This window comes from Pyxicephalus adspersus, chromosome 3 (genome assembly GCF_032062135.1).
Source record: "Pyxicephalus adspersus chromosome 3, UCB_Pads_2.0, whole genome shotgun sequence".
Lineage (NCBI taxonomy): Eukaryota > Metazoa > Chordata > Amphibia > Anura > Pyxicephalidae > Pyxicephalus > Pyxicephalus adspersus.
This window is the reverse complement of record NC_092860.1, coordinates 90,640,455-90,656,385: the sequence shown is the minus strand read 5'-3', so window position 1 is coordinate 90,656,385 and position 15,931 is coordinate 90,640,455. Positions and strand designations below refer to the sequence as shown.

At 35.4% G+C, this 15,931-nt stretch overlaps 1 protein-coding gene across 1 annotated transcript in view; it reads left to right on the top strand.

Annotated features, from left to right (window-relative positions):
* TACR3 (tachykinin receptor 3) overlaps positions 1–15,931 on the top strand; it is a 74,349-nt gene that overhangs the window by 18,978 nt on the left and 39,440 nt on the right. The gene's annotated exons all lie outside the window — the stretch shown is intronic.

Below are 15,931 nucleotides of genomic sequence, written 5' to 3'. Positions count from 1 at the left end.
AGCCGTGGAAAGCTTTAATAAATCAGACCCATGGTGTCCTCCTTACCTGTAAGCATTCAAGTAATTTGTGTAGACTAAAAACTTTCTCCAATATGACTTTTTATTTTTTGTGTTACAATCACATAATAAAGTTATTAAAAAAACTATGAATAGTATGATAAGGTACCACTTTCCTTTGGCCAGGACAGATAAACTCTGTATATGGCCCTAAATACAAAGTTACATAGTAGGTTAGATTAAAAAAAGACATAAATCCATCAAGTTCAACCACTGGGGAAATAATCATATCCCAGATATAAAACCCTATAAGACATAGGCAAAAAAACCCTGGTACATTTTGCTTCAACAGGGGAAAACAATTCCTTCCTGATTCCATGAGGCAGTCAGATGTTCCCTTGATCAACAGTTTCTATTATCTTTACTTTTAAGCCTTAATACCCAGTTATATTCTGTGCTTCTAGCAAAACATCCAGCTTTTTCTTAAAGCAATCTATACTAGTTGCTGAAACTACTTCCTGAGGGAGCCAATTCCACATTTTCACAGACCTTGTGACACACAGTGAAGAATCCCTTCCTTATCCAGAGCTTAAACCTATTCTCAGACGCAAAGATTGTCCTCTTGTTCTTTGTAATGATCTCAAAGTTAATATAAGGAAGAGACTTCTTTATATGGACCATTTATATATTTATACAGGGGCATCATATCCCCCCTTAAACGTCTCTCCTAAAGGGAGAATAGATTCAGTTCAGCTAATCTCTCCTCATAGCTGAGCTCTGCCATTCCTTTTATTAGTTTAGTTGCCCTTCTCTGCACTCTCTCCAATTCCACAATGTCCTTTTTGTGAACTGCATATTCCAGACGTGGTCTGACCAATGCTTTGTACAGGGGCAGGATATTGTCTCCATCTCTGCAGTCTATTCCTCTTTTCTTACAAGAAAGTGCTTTACTAGCTTTAGATATTGCAGCTTGGCATTGCATGCTATTAATAAGTATATGAACTACCAGACCCCCCAGATCCTTTTCCATTTCTGACTCCCCTAAATGTATTCCCCCTAGACAGTATAAAGCATGCATGTTGTTAGCCCCGAAGTACATAACTTTACATTTATCTATATTAAATATCATTTGCCACTTGGTTGCCCAATCAAACAGTACATCCAGATCTGCTTGTAGATTATAGACATCCTTTATGGATTTATTTCCATTACATAGTTTGGTGTCATCTGCAAACACAGAAATTGTACTTTTATTCCCAAAAATATCCCTCTATATCATTTATAAAGACATTAAACAGTAAAGGTCACAACACTGAATCCTGGGGTACACCACTAATAACCTTAGACCATCCAGAGCATGAATCATTAATTACAACTCTTTGGATGCGATCTTTAAACCAGTTCTCTATTCATTTACACATTGACTTTTCTAAAGCTATCGACCCTAACTTGCATATTAACCGTCTGTGCGGTACAGTGTCAAATGCTTTAGCAAAGTCCAAGTACACTATATGAACTGCTACTCCACTGTCTACCTGTTTACTTACTTCCTCATAAAAAGAGAGTAAATTTGTTTGACAACTTCTGTCTTTCTTGAAGCCATGCTGACTATCACTTATAATATTATTTTCCAGCAGAAACTACTCTATGTGGATTTTATCAAATTCTCTAAGACCTTTCGACTATGGACGTTAAACTAACCGGTCTTTAGTTACCTGGTAATGACTTTGCTCACTTTTTGAAGATAGGAACCACACTGGCCCTACGCCAATCCATCGGTACCTTGCCAGTGACTAAAGAGTCTCTTATAATTAGAAATAATGGCTATGAAATTACTAAGCTCGGCTCTTTGAGGACATGTGGATATAATCCATCAGGTCCTGGTGCTTTGTCAACCTTAATTTTGCCCAACTGTTTCTATATCATATCAGTTAGGAGCCATTGTGAACCACTTAAGGCAGTGACATTGCTATTATGAATTTGGACTTGAGCTCTGCCATTTTCCTTCGCGTACACAGAGCTATAAAAAAGTGTTTAGTAAATCTGCCTATTCTTTTTTCCCCAGTTACAAACCCGGAGACATCCTTTAAGGGGTATATGTGCTTGGATCTGATCTTTTTGCTAAAAATTTGGGGTGTTTGCCTTACTTTCCTTTGCAATCTGTCTTTCATTCTGAAGTTTTGCACATTTATTCTCCTTTTTACATTTTTTGGTATATTCTTTATGAATTTCAAGCGATGAAGGTGATCCTTCATTTTTAAATTTTTGGAATGCCCTTTTCTTGTTCATTATGGCTTTTTTATCAGCTGTGAGCCACATATATTTTAGTTTAAGCCCCTTAAACGTAATAACTATTGGAATATATTTTACAGTGTGCTTTTGTAGAACAGACTTGAAACATTCCCATTTGTGTTCTGTGTTCTTTGAGGACAATATTGTCTCCCAGTCAAGTTACAGTAGGCCGCTCTTAACAATGAAAAATTTGCTCTCCTAAAATTAAATGTTTTTATCTTTCCTGTTTTTGCTTCCTGTCTACAACTTACGTTAAATTAAATCATATTATGGTCACTGCTACCTAGATTCTCTTTTTATCTCTCTTTCTCTCTTTTATTTGCAGATTTGTTATCAGCTCTGCATTGTTAGAAAGAACTAGGTCCAGCAGAGTATCATTTCTAGTTGGGGATTCTATAAACTGTTCCATAAAATTATCTAGTATTAAATTCACAACTTTCCTCCCTTTTCCTGTTGTGCCATTATTCCAGTCAATGTCAGGGTAGTTGAAATCTCCCATGATCAAAACATTTGGACTTTTTGCTGCTTTTTCCATCTGTGCTAGTAGTTGATTCTCTATTTCTTCCTTGGCACTGGGGGGCCTATAGCAGACTCCAATACGGAAAGTAAAATAATTATGTAAGATAAATCATTGGCTCTGCAAAGTAAGAATAAAGCAGACCACTAAAAAACATTAAAAATGCTCAATAATAGCTATAATTTATAGTTTTGAATAACAGCTACAAGTAACCTAGTTCATAGGTGATTCCTACCAATATTTCATTGCTGACACTACCACTATTAACTGTTTCCTCTCCTCCTGTGGGAACTTTTGATGAAGCCATTACCGCCCTAGGGACTTTTCTTTACCCCTAAACAAACCATTACTATTATCCAGTAAACCCTACAGAGATTGGTTATGAACTTACAGTCCCATTAATGGTCGCTATCCATCCACTGAAGAAGCCCTACCGGCAAAACTCGTCCGGATGGAGATGATTACCATCCAGACTCTTTTAGTACTTTTATTTAGGCGGCTTATGTCTAGCACTAAAGGCATTTCCCCTTGTCAGTTTCTAGGTGGAAGCCTCTTTCATCATATGTACTCAGTATTGAATTGTACTTATTGTATACTCACCTACTTATTGGCATTCCTACTGCTATGCCAAATATAAATTTGATTTCTGCCAGCAAAAAACAAGTCTTTTTTTTTCCTTTCTTTTTAAACATAATTACCTCTGAGGCAGGCAAACCCTAATGTTTCTAAGAAGGGTGTTACTCCCATTGTGTATACTGAGCTTTGAATAACAGTTAATAGTTCTGAATAATTTTGCTTATTATTTTAATGTGTCAGTTGATCAAAATAAAAACATATTAAACTGTTGTCACCAAACCATTATAAAATTTTAAGTTAAACTTAATTTACAATGAAATGATGATCACGATATATATAAATCTAGTACTTTTAAATGGCAAGTTTTCACTACAAACGTATTTAGCAACTCATTTCTAGTGCACATTTTAACTCAAACCATTATCATACGCAATTAGAGTAAAATAATAAGTAATTAATAAAAGCGTTGCCATATCAATTGCAATCAACTTCAACCTAAATAATCCGAATGTTAAACTGCGTTGCAATTAAAAAAATATATTGTATTATCACCTTGTACTATTTAGGAGAAAATGGGATTGTGGTTAGAGCAATAGCCATTCAATTAGTAATAATTATAATGACAAATGTACTCTTTATCTGTTTGACATGTAAGTGCATCACTGGTTTAATGGCACTTAGGGTGGTTGATTAGTTTTCAGTATGGATCCGCCATCTGTCAAAATTAACCAATATCATAGCTCTAGTATTTACTTATTGTCAATTTATCCACAAAAATGTTGAATGAAACCTCAGTTACAATTTACTGTAAACAGTTTACAAAAGGTATTATCTTAAAAAAAATGATGGTCAATTTTAAGGTTAAAGGAAAAAAGAGGGAGAGAAGAATGAACTCTGACTTCTAAAAGAATCAATCAGCATGCAGTATGTATAAATATATATATATATATATATATATATCAATCAATATATCAATATATATATATATATATATATATTTATATATATAATGATATATCCAATCCAAGGCAACCTAGTGAAAAAAAAAATACTTCTGGTGTCAGTAAACTTCTATAAAATGTTGTTACCACCCCTTCGAAGCCAAGCAATCATATTTTCTTCCTTGCTTTGATTACTTCAGGCTCTTCTCTTTCCTCTGCAGCCTTTCCTGCTAAGGCAAATTAAAAGCAATTAACATTATTCACAAAAGGGTGTTAAATATGATTTGTGTTCCTGAAAAAGCCACTGGACAGATGCAGTATTTTATTTCTAAATGTTTAAAGACTGCAAGAAAAACAACAACAACAATATGAAAGAAAATATAGGACATAAAACCTATAAAAAGCAATACCTTCACAACTGGTCAAGATGTTCTCAGTTATTAAAGGTCTTACTATCCACTGAAGTGCCATGGTAAAAATTTGTAACGGTACACTGATTTTTTTAGTGCTTCTTTGTGCCTTTTCTACACTGGATCTTTAAAACAAGGTCAAAAAGTAAACTCCTGTAGTATCTGAAATGGCCATACTCAAGCTTTCCGATAATTCAGGTTAGAAAGATTGGACCCCCCATGACCCCTGTATTTTAAGCACAAATGTGCAACTGCTCGAATGTACATGTTAGGCACGTTCATTCTGCTAGTTATATGTGGGAAAGAAAATCTCTTATCACTCAGCAAAGGGGAAATAAAACAAGAGCTTGTATCCACTAGTTCATTATTATTCATTGCAACACGCAGCAATGCTCATTACATGCTTTGGTGAGCTGTGTTGCCATTTATTCTTAATGGTATCCCAAACACACCTTACCGGAGCAACAAACCGATGTTCACTGCACTTGTAAAAACATAGCATGCTTGACTCTTCTGTGTGCTGTGATGCATTTATCACTACTATGGCCATTTTCCAAAAATGAATCAGATATTTATAGTGAGCTTTTTTTGCCTAATATTCTTTTACACAGTCTGATTCTGATAATTTGTTTATGCATTATTCAGGATAATGAACGCTTATCTCCATGTTGTTGGATATATTAAAGTGACAGAATGTTCCTGCCTCTTTTCAATGCCTGATGAAGTTTCAGAGCCTGTACTATATGGCTTTAGGGCAGTGTTTCACATCCTTTCCAACATGGGGGGAACCCCTTGAAATAACATTCAGGTCTTCAGGGAACTCCTGCAATAATTACTATATCCATAGCTCACAGTACATTAATGTAGTGGTCAGTAGTAAGAATGCCTCTTACATTGCTAACCAGTGGGAAGAATGCCACCCTTTTAGATAGCCAAAAAGATGATTGGTGCCACTTAAACTGACCTTATAGTCACACATTGCTCATTGTTCAAAGAACCCTGCAACATCTGGAAGAACCGTCGTTAAAAAAACACTGCTTTAGGGTATCATACTAAAGAACATGTTACATTTTCCTGGATATCTGCAAGTCTCATACAGCGCTAAAAAAAACACAACCCTTTAGGGGGCATACTTGCTCGGATCTTTTTGCTATTTTGGGGGGTTTGCCTTACTTTACAGTCTGTGTTTCTTTTTGAAGTTTTGCAATTTTTATCTTTTGTGCCTTTTCTATACGGGATCTTTAAAACAAGGTCAAAAAGTAAACTCCTCTAGTGTCTGAAATAGCCATACACAAGCTTTCTGATAATTCAGGTTAGAAAGATTGGACCCCCCATGACCCCTGTACTTTCAGCTCAAATGTACAACTGCTGGAATGTACATGTCAGGCAAGGTCATTCCGCTAGTTATATGTGACAAAGAAAATCTCTAATCACTCAGCAAAGGGGAAAAAAAACAGGAGCTTGTATCTTCTAGTTCATTGTTATTCATTGCAACACCCAGTAATGCTTATTACATGCTTTGGTGAGCTGTGCTACCATTTATTCTTAATGGTATCCCAAACACACCTTACCAGAGCAACAAACTCTTACTAAAGAACATGTTAAATTTTCCTGGATATCTGCAAGTCTCATACAGCGCTGAAAAAAGCATAACCCTTTTAATCTCACTCCTCATTCTACAACAGAAAGCCTGTCTATGTGTTCCTGGCATAGTCTTCATAAGTTAGCAAGCACAATGAGCGAGTATATATAAGTATACACACACACACACACTGCATCTTTATATATACACTTACATTTGTCAATATACACAAAATAAATAATTATTTACCATGTATGGTATGGGGGAAGTTGAAGTATGTATTTTTTCGGCTTCTAAGCCAATGCGTTTCGCTCTTTGGTCTTCTTAAGAGGTAATAACGCAACCATAAAGCAAAGGTTTACTCTATAGTGAGTGATGAAAAAAATGAATGAATGGAATTAGATAATTCCCACAGATAAAGTTTGGAGAGTAAGCTTAATTTGATGAATAGAAAAATTGAAGTTTGAAAGTGCTGGAAGTTTTGGTGATGCAGAATTACTGAAGTTCTATAAGCATATATATGCATGGAGAGTGGGCTGGGCAGTCTAATCCACACAGCACCTCTAAAGGCAGCAGCAGTAGAAGTAGTTATAAAGCAAAGCAAAGGGTTAAAGCAATGCATCTTTGTCAATGTCAATTAAATTTTTTTGGGGCCAAAGCTGGTACTTTACTTCATGGCAAGGGTGATGATTTACCCTGAAGTGAGTCAAAAAAATATGTGCATATACATACAGTATATATTAGGTTGGGATGTGATACCTCTTAAAGTGGACTTATGGATAAATTATGTAAACTGCCAATACTGACCTGGTTTTAAAAAAATACAGCTTGTTTATATCCCTTCATATCACCTGGCTTGGGAACCAGAATTGGGGGTAACTTTCTAGCTTTTCCTAGCAAGAGAGGGTCATGTTGTGAATACACAAAGTTTTGATTAGTAATGAAGACAAATTGGGATACAAGTTGGTGTGGAGAGGGTACTACACTTTTTTGGGACTGTGCACGTCTAAGAACATGTTGGAAGACAGTGAGATATCTCTCTCACCTCATCACAACTCCTTTTCATATAAAATGTATAAGAATTCAGTGCTGCGGCATGTGGTGACAGCAGTCACCTTATGTATATTGACCTACTGGAGAAAGAGGAGACCCCTCCAGTGCGATTGTGGTTGCAGAGGGGAATGAAATACAGCGCATGGATAACCTCACCTCAACGATCCTGGGGACTGGCAAGAAATATATCAACACATGGTTCCTATTGGAACCAATTTCGCTCAGATCAGGAGTAGGTATCTCAGGAGGTTCAACCTAGATACAGCAGGGCTGAAGAGGGTAATTAGTGTGATCTGTGTTCCCTTCCATTTTTATCTAATATTACAGTAGGAGATTGGTTCTGATGGTAACCATCTCAGTAAATATCACCTTAAAAACTGAACTGTTAATACCCTTGCAGTAGGTCCCCTTACCCACTGTAAGGGAAAACTAATCATTTTCTAGAGGGTGATACATGAAGAGAAACACTTATCTTAGTCCTCGGTCCCGAGCAGCCAAATCTTTTTCACCAGGCCTGTTCCCAGCAGCCTCGTCATTAGTCGTTATGAACGCTGATATGAAAATCCATCAGCCTTAAACTGTACCTCATGCACAATCTTGGGGTAAGGGGAAGGGAGAATTGGAGGAGAGAACAGCCTGTTGCAGAATTAAAAAAGGTAAGTTTTTGTTCTGTACATCATCCCCTGGAATACACAGACAATTTACTTTATTCTTTGGGGAGGGGAACCTACTAAAAGGGTAAAATAGTTTTTTAGTGAATCAGAGTTCAGCTTTAAGGCATCTTCATATCTTCAACAATACTCGCCTGTACAGAGTAATGCTGAAAGTCTATAAAAAATGCATTTACAATTTTATTCCTACTTTTACTATTACATGTTAGGGAGATTATGTAGTTTTAAGCAACCAGGTGTAAAGTAAAGTCATTTTTCTGCTTTGTACTACACCAAATCCTTGCATACTACATATATAGATAAGTAAGCTTAAATATGATATATATGCATTTTGGTTTATTAACCAACAGGCCAGTAACCTAAAGCAAACATTGTTCTCTTTAGTGAAGCAAGAGCAGTACAAGGTGAATTCTGATTTTTTGTTTTATGCCATGTTGTGTTTCTTGCACTGGTCTATTAAGACTAATTAAAGTCACAGAAATAGGTATGCAATAATTGGGTTGACATATTGAGCCTGATTTAACCTCCTGAGCGGTAATCCCGAGTGTGGCTCAGGGTAAAAAACAGCTGATGGCGGTAACCCTGAGCCACACTCAGGGTAGCTAAAAAAAAAAAAAAAGAAAGAATAAAGACTTACTTGGTCCCACTAGCGTCGTTGAGTGCCCTGCCCATCTGATCCCATCCTCTCTCCGCTTCCTCCTCCTCCGATCGCTTCCGATCACTTCCCCGGCGATTGCATATTATATAGGCTACTATACAGTTATATTACATGTTTCAGTATTTATTTATGCATCCTTGTTTTAACAGATTTTGTGTTTTTTTTTATTTTAAAGTTTATTATTAAATGTATTAAATATTTTAAATATTTCGGTGAGCTTTGGCTAAGGCTAGGTACACATGTGTAATATTTATCATTTGAAAATGAACGATTCACGATTATTCCCGAATTTTTTAAATGATCGTATTCTGTACAAGCAGTAACGATACAATTGTTTATTTGAACAATCGATCAAACGATGCAGGAAGTGACATTTACAGGATAAAGTGTATCACAGAACAATTCTCAATCACTGAACGACCTTACACACAATAGATTGTGAACGATCGTTGCCCAATCAGATCTGCCGGGATGGTCGTTTGTTTTCAGTGAGATTCCTCATTCGTCTGCGTCATTGTGCACTTTTTGGTTAACAATTATCGAATGATCGTACATTTCCAATGACAATTATTGCACATGTGTATGCACCCTAAGAATTACAGGCCTACAATGTAAAATATATTTTCATGAAAGACAATTTACCGCTTTTAGACATATAAATCCAGACAGAAAAGAACTGCCCAGGAGGTTAATAAAGCTCAAGGGAGGGGAAGACACCTCCAGCAACATACCAGGTAACATACCTCCAGTTTCCTGTTATAGCGATCATTCAATATATCTATATCTTTAACTATCACTGTACAGTACAGGAAACAAAGGTCTTACTGCTTTCAGTGTTAGGCACTTAACGAAACTAGACTTCCTATGCAACAAAGGTTTGCATAAGAGTATTTCTTCTGGTGTGTGTTACTTACCTATGCCAGCATAAAAACCTGGAATAAACAGCATGTGCACTTCATGTAATAAAAAATACAATGTATAAACACATATTAAGTGTGAGACTTTAGTTAACTTCAAATATCTTCAACATCCTTCAAATCAATGCACACAGCAAGCTAGAGCTTCAAAGATATAGCAGGTCTGCAGGCTATTCTTGATGTTTAAAAAGTGATTAAGTACATAGATATTCATTTAACTTCATTCTCACAATCTTAGTGCTTAGCATTTTAATTACTTAGATTTTGTTCTTTACATGATAACATATGTTTTCTTTCCAAAAGATAGCTACGGGGAGCTTCAAAACAGTTACTCAAACTATTGTCCTATTCGGCCGCTAAACAGAGGAAGTAAAACAATATTGTGCCAAACTGTTGTGAAAAGAAAGAAGAGGGAGTTATTTCTGGAGCTAATATGTTTTTAATTGTGTATGTTAGTCATGCCAATAAGTTTTGAACATATTGTAAATTCTTTATTGATTTTTTTATTTCTAAAACGAATCAGAATTACTTGAAAAGCCATAAAGCAGCAGTACTTTTTCTCCATCATAGAACATATGTAACAACTCCAGATGGAAACATTTTTATTAGTTCAGCAACATTGATTAAGTGATCTAAGACAATAAAAGAGAGAGGTACAATTATAGCATTTATTCCATTGGGGTAGTAACAATCCTAAGGCTAATGAATATAGCCAAGTGAACAGATAGCCAAGTTGTTGGTTTAATGAAGTGGTTTGAAGTGGTCAAAAATTTTAAAAATCAGAAAATATTTTGCATACACATTATACAAATACTTCATATGTAGTCATATATAGTCAATACTACAAAAATTGGTCAGGCTATATAAAAAAAAGTCATGAATATAGATATTTTTAAAATATACTTTTGTTAATAAAGCTAATGACCCATGCTGGCAGATTTTGCTCTAAGGGCCAGTAACATAAAGCTTTGGGACTTTGTTGATCAGCTTGACACTCGAGATAATTGAGATTTATTTTGATTGATTATGTTGACCTTCTTCTTACCTGCATTGGGCCTGCATTAATCAGTTTTTATTTTCTTATAGTTATAGGAATCTTCCAGTAAAATTTTTTGTGCATTTAAAATAACTTAATGCGATTTACCTGTAAAAAAACTGAGACTACTGCTAGGTGCCGCCATCTTGGATGTGATATCAGCAGCCAAAGAAAACTCAGTGGTGTGACATAAGTGACATAGCTTTGGTGTATGCGTAAAAGTTTATGTGGGGAGGTGAGAGTAGATGTAAAGATGATGGCCCATCAAAAAGAGTAATTAGACACTCATAGAAAAAAAGGATAACTGTGACATGCAGTGAGGCTGTGCTACAAAATGGTGCATTGAAAAGGAATAAAAATAATTTGTGAATGTATATTTATTGGCAGAAGAAGTAATAATTGAAATTGTCAACAGCGCAAATGTTGATTGATTTACTCATCTCATCATAAAATTGTAAAATTCAAGGCCCACTAGTATACTGTTGCTGCTAGACAACAAATTATTTTCCACACCTGTATCTTTAAACTTTCAGAACACGTACACATGTATTTCTCTACAGTGAAAGGTATTTGCTGGATCTGATGCATGCAATGCTTGTTGCTAGCTTCCTTTAATAATATTCATACTTTTAAAATGAGTAAAAATAGTTTTCTTGCCATTGCAAATAACTCATTTTGACAAAATGCATTGAATTGGCAATCATTATAAAATATCATATACTAATATATCATTTTATAATATATACTCAAACATAAACTGATCTGAATATACTTTTCTAAAATATAAAATACATATTTGAAAAAAAAACATTTATTTATTAGGGAAAAAAATTAAAAACACACATTCTCAGCCTGTATATCATTTATTTATCGGTTGAAGTAGTTTGTACTTTTTATTTGGTTATAATGGGTCATTTGCTTCTAAGTGATCTTTTGTGTATTATTGTTGGGCACCAGTTGATAGTGCTCTGTCCTCCATGAAATTGTTAGCAACAGCTTGTCTTTAAACCAGAGACAAATGCAGTTCCATATCACTAGGTGTCACACAAATGTAAACCAAGATCCCTTTTCCAATGGCATTTTGAGGACAAAAAAAAATCTTGGTATATATAGTATGTGATATGTTGGCAGAATTGGTTTTGCAAGATTTTCTTTTCTTTATACTGCATATTGTTGTCAGATCTCAGTGAAAGATTTTCTTAGGCTACATACACACTTGCAATGGTTCTCGTCTGATAATCGGCTCAGGGCCGATATCTGATGAGAATCTGTGTGTACAGCGCCCTTTGCCCATTGTCCGAATTACCGTCCTGGCGGATCCGCGGACAATGGACAACTAACAATCGTAATGTAAGTGAAGAGGAAGAGTGTGCAGCAGGATGCCGCTCTGTCGTTCTCCCCCTCCCCCCCCCCCCTTCATTGAGCGAGAATTACTATTATGATTGCTATTACAAATAGTTTTTCCAAACTGCACTGAAATACAATACACTCCTACATTTAACACTTTATGGAAGTGCTTGTTACAATATTTAAGCTCAAAGAAGTTTCTACTTCAAACCAAAATGTAAAAGAGCAAAAACTTGTGAGATGTAAGCAAAGTACCCGATGTTCAGAAGGATTAATGTCTTCCAAGATTGGTTGCATCTAAGACTAGCTGCACTTTAATTATAACATCAAAGGAAAAATCTGAATTGGGTAGATGTCTCCTGTCATTCACGTTATGCTCTTCAGTTCTAAAGCATGGACAAAGAAAGGCAGTCCATCTTAAATCTTAGGAAATAACCTAAAGTCTTAGCATTGATATAAAAGTACACTTGCTTTTCATGACATTCTTGTCAGTTTTCTGTAATGAACAGTAAACCTCCTTGGTTCAAATAAGCTCTCTGCATGGAGTAAACTCATTTTAGTACTCCAATTAAGTGTGAATTACAGAAATAGCAGCAGGAATTTTTATTTATTTTTACAGATGGCAAGCTACATCCTTAAATCACCTTAAAAATCTAAATTCTTCAAAGAATCAGGGATGTGATTTGACAGCTGTTTCATGTGTATGTATTCTGTCAAGTAGTTTTTTTCATTTTTGGGCATATTTATTAAGAGTTTCACTTTTCATTATTTTCCCTGAAGTGTGATTCTGTTTTCCTAAAAGTATTGAATTGAAGACTTTCTTTTATCATTCTAGCTACTAAAGTTTAATTTATTTAAAACTGCTAAATTGTGAAGATTATTAAATCAGTAACGTCCTTAATTTATTTAAATATATTTTAAAGGGAAAATTCATTTACTGTACATTTCAAGTGATTAACTGTTGGTTTATTATGTTTATACATATTTAAATTTACAAATAAACAATAATGCATCTATAATATTTTTTTGGGAAAGCATTGAGGGCTTTATGATAAAAACAACATTTTCAAACAGCATACAGCGTTTCCTAGACACTCTCCCTGTATATCATTGAGTAAGTCTAAAGCTGCGTACACACTTCCAATTTTTATCGTTTGTAAACGAACGACGAACGATCCTGCACGATATCTGCGAACGATCGTATAGCACCGATCCTGTACATACAGATAACAACACGATCGTGCCGGTCCGGTCGTTCATTTCCAACGACTATCCTCGTTCGTCGGCGTCGTTGGTTACTTTTTTTACAAACGATTTTTGGCCAATCGGTCGTTCGTCGTTCGTTCGTCGTTCATTTCCAACGATAAAAATTGGACTTGTGTACGCAGCTTAACTTGTGTCTACTGTGTCTGATTCTGCATTTTGTGTTCAATCTGACCTTCAGATCAGATCATGCCAGCTCTTCAGACTTTTAGAAAGCTGTTACTATAGTTTAGGGCATCCCATGTATTGGTTGTAGACAGTAATATTTGCCTGAAAAATATTGAATTGTTTATCATTAAAAATAAAGAAATGCAAGTAGGCAACAACACAATATGTTTAACTATAATAGCTTTTAGGAAGTAAAAGTATTTTAGCTGTAGCTGTCTAGTTATATATAGTCAAAACATGAATTACTTTATTTTTTTATGTTTAATAATATAGAACTGGGCACATTGGGCTTCTCTAGACACTTTAATTTTTGTTTTCCTAATACTTTTCTATTCACTCTTGTAAATGTGATTTACCTATATATTGTACATAAACCATGTAAAAATTATTTAATGGAACATAAATAATTCACTAATATTAACAGCCACCCTTGACTGTGTGTGCCATGAGTTGAGACCAGCTGGAGATGACTGTTCCCTGGACATTCCCAATGTGTAAGCCTGCAAATTCGTTTTATTGTACACTGTGTACTCTGTGATGCTGGCTTATGGTTAGGGCTAAATATTAATTACAAATCAGCATTAGGAGCCACATATTTTTCAAGTTCACAGTTATGCGAAATGGTAAGCACATCTCATGTAAACTATTTTTCTAGCATATTTGAACAAGTTAACAATACTTAACGTTCATTTCAACAGTGCCTACAAATAAAAGGGATTTTCTTGAACATTTGAAACAAAAAGTGAACACAAAAGCAGCTCTGTTAAGTGAAAAAATACATGTTAAGTGGAAAAATACATGTTCCACCATTTTATAAATTTAGTTGAATCCTTATTCTTGATCTAAAAGTCAACTGAAATAATAACAATTCCTACCCAGTCCTCTATCATACCGACCAGACCTCAGACTCATTTCACCACTTTGGACCAACTAGGGGCCTTGAAGTGTCTTATGAACCATTGCCAGTAAATGGGAGGAAATGGATCCTAATGGATTATTGAATAGAGAAAAACCTAACTAAAAAGCAATAGTAATTAATCGCCTGAGGGACAGTATCAGATGAGAATCTGGCATGTGTACAGCACTCATGCGATGTTGTTCATGAACAACAAATGATCGTAATACAAGTGAAGGGGAGAGAGCGCAGCGGGGAGCTTCATGGTCATTCTCCTCCCTCCCTTCTCAATAGAGCAGAATGGCGCTGTACATACAGCGCCTATTCATGCATTTTTCAATCCTATGTTGTTGAAAAGGATCGTGAAAGATCTTTTTCAATGACCAAAATCTAATGTGTGTACGTAGCCTTAGGTTTATATATGTAAAAATCTGTAGCCCTATTACAGTGTAACTGCACATTTAAAAACAATGCTCTTGCTCATTAAACAAATATTTATATCTCAATCAGGAGATTTAGAAATGTTGTAGATTTTATAGAAGAATTTACAAAACTCGTGTGGATAACTGAACTAGCAACCATGTATCCAACAATCCCTCCAAGCAGATTTCAATATTGTCTAATGCTAGGTTTAGAATCAGTAAACAAAGAAACCACAAAGCTTATAGCTGTAAATTTATAAACTCTTTTGGCAAAAACTGTTCAGTGAAATTCCTAAACGGGTAATACAATTATTAGTAATAGGTGATTTTTAGTTTGATTAGCAGAGAAAGTTCTGAAAGTGCAGTGCAATCTATATTGTGCATTTAGGGAATAAAAAACACTTTTTATTTTCCTATTCTTTTACTTTTTGACCTCATTTGTCTTGTTTATCGACAGTGTCACCTGGAAGGGCAAAAAGGCCAGGGCTCTTACGTAATCAAGTCTCCTATGATTATACCAACCCAGCTTAGACAAAATTACTCATCACATTCATTCATTCCACTTTTCGCTTTGCAATGTTACATCTCATAAAATAATCAGTAAATCATAAAATAATCAGTAAAACAGTACACAAATTAAAATATAACCTCACTTTTGCTGAGAAGAGTCGAGTGCCTACTAGGATGGTGCTGAGAAGGGAGAAGATGTTATGTAATTCACAGAGCATTATAGCGCATGTTGTTCACTGAATGGTAGCAACTGGTATACTGACGCTCGTGGCCAGTCGTGGCTTTGTCTCGAGAGAGGTAAATAAGGGTAGTGGGTTGTGACTCATTTTGGCCAATACAAGTTCTAGCACAAAGGCTGTATACCAAGCAAAATTTTTCATGTCCAAACAGGACCTATACCAAGTTGGACTTATTCCAAAGCAGACTTATAACGAGGTACTACTGTATTTGTTCTGTACATTAATTCTTAAGATTTTTGCTATACTGCCAAGGTAGCCAAACTGCTATTTACTATCACTATCAGGTTTCTTCACTGCCATGTAACCGATCTACTATTGAATGTGAATAGATTGTGAATGAGCAGGATAACTGCTGATGTCCCCCACAATTTCTCATCCTATATGCTGTCTTAACTCAACTTCAGATTCCAGTTCATTTTTTACTTGGGGCTCTACTT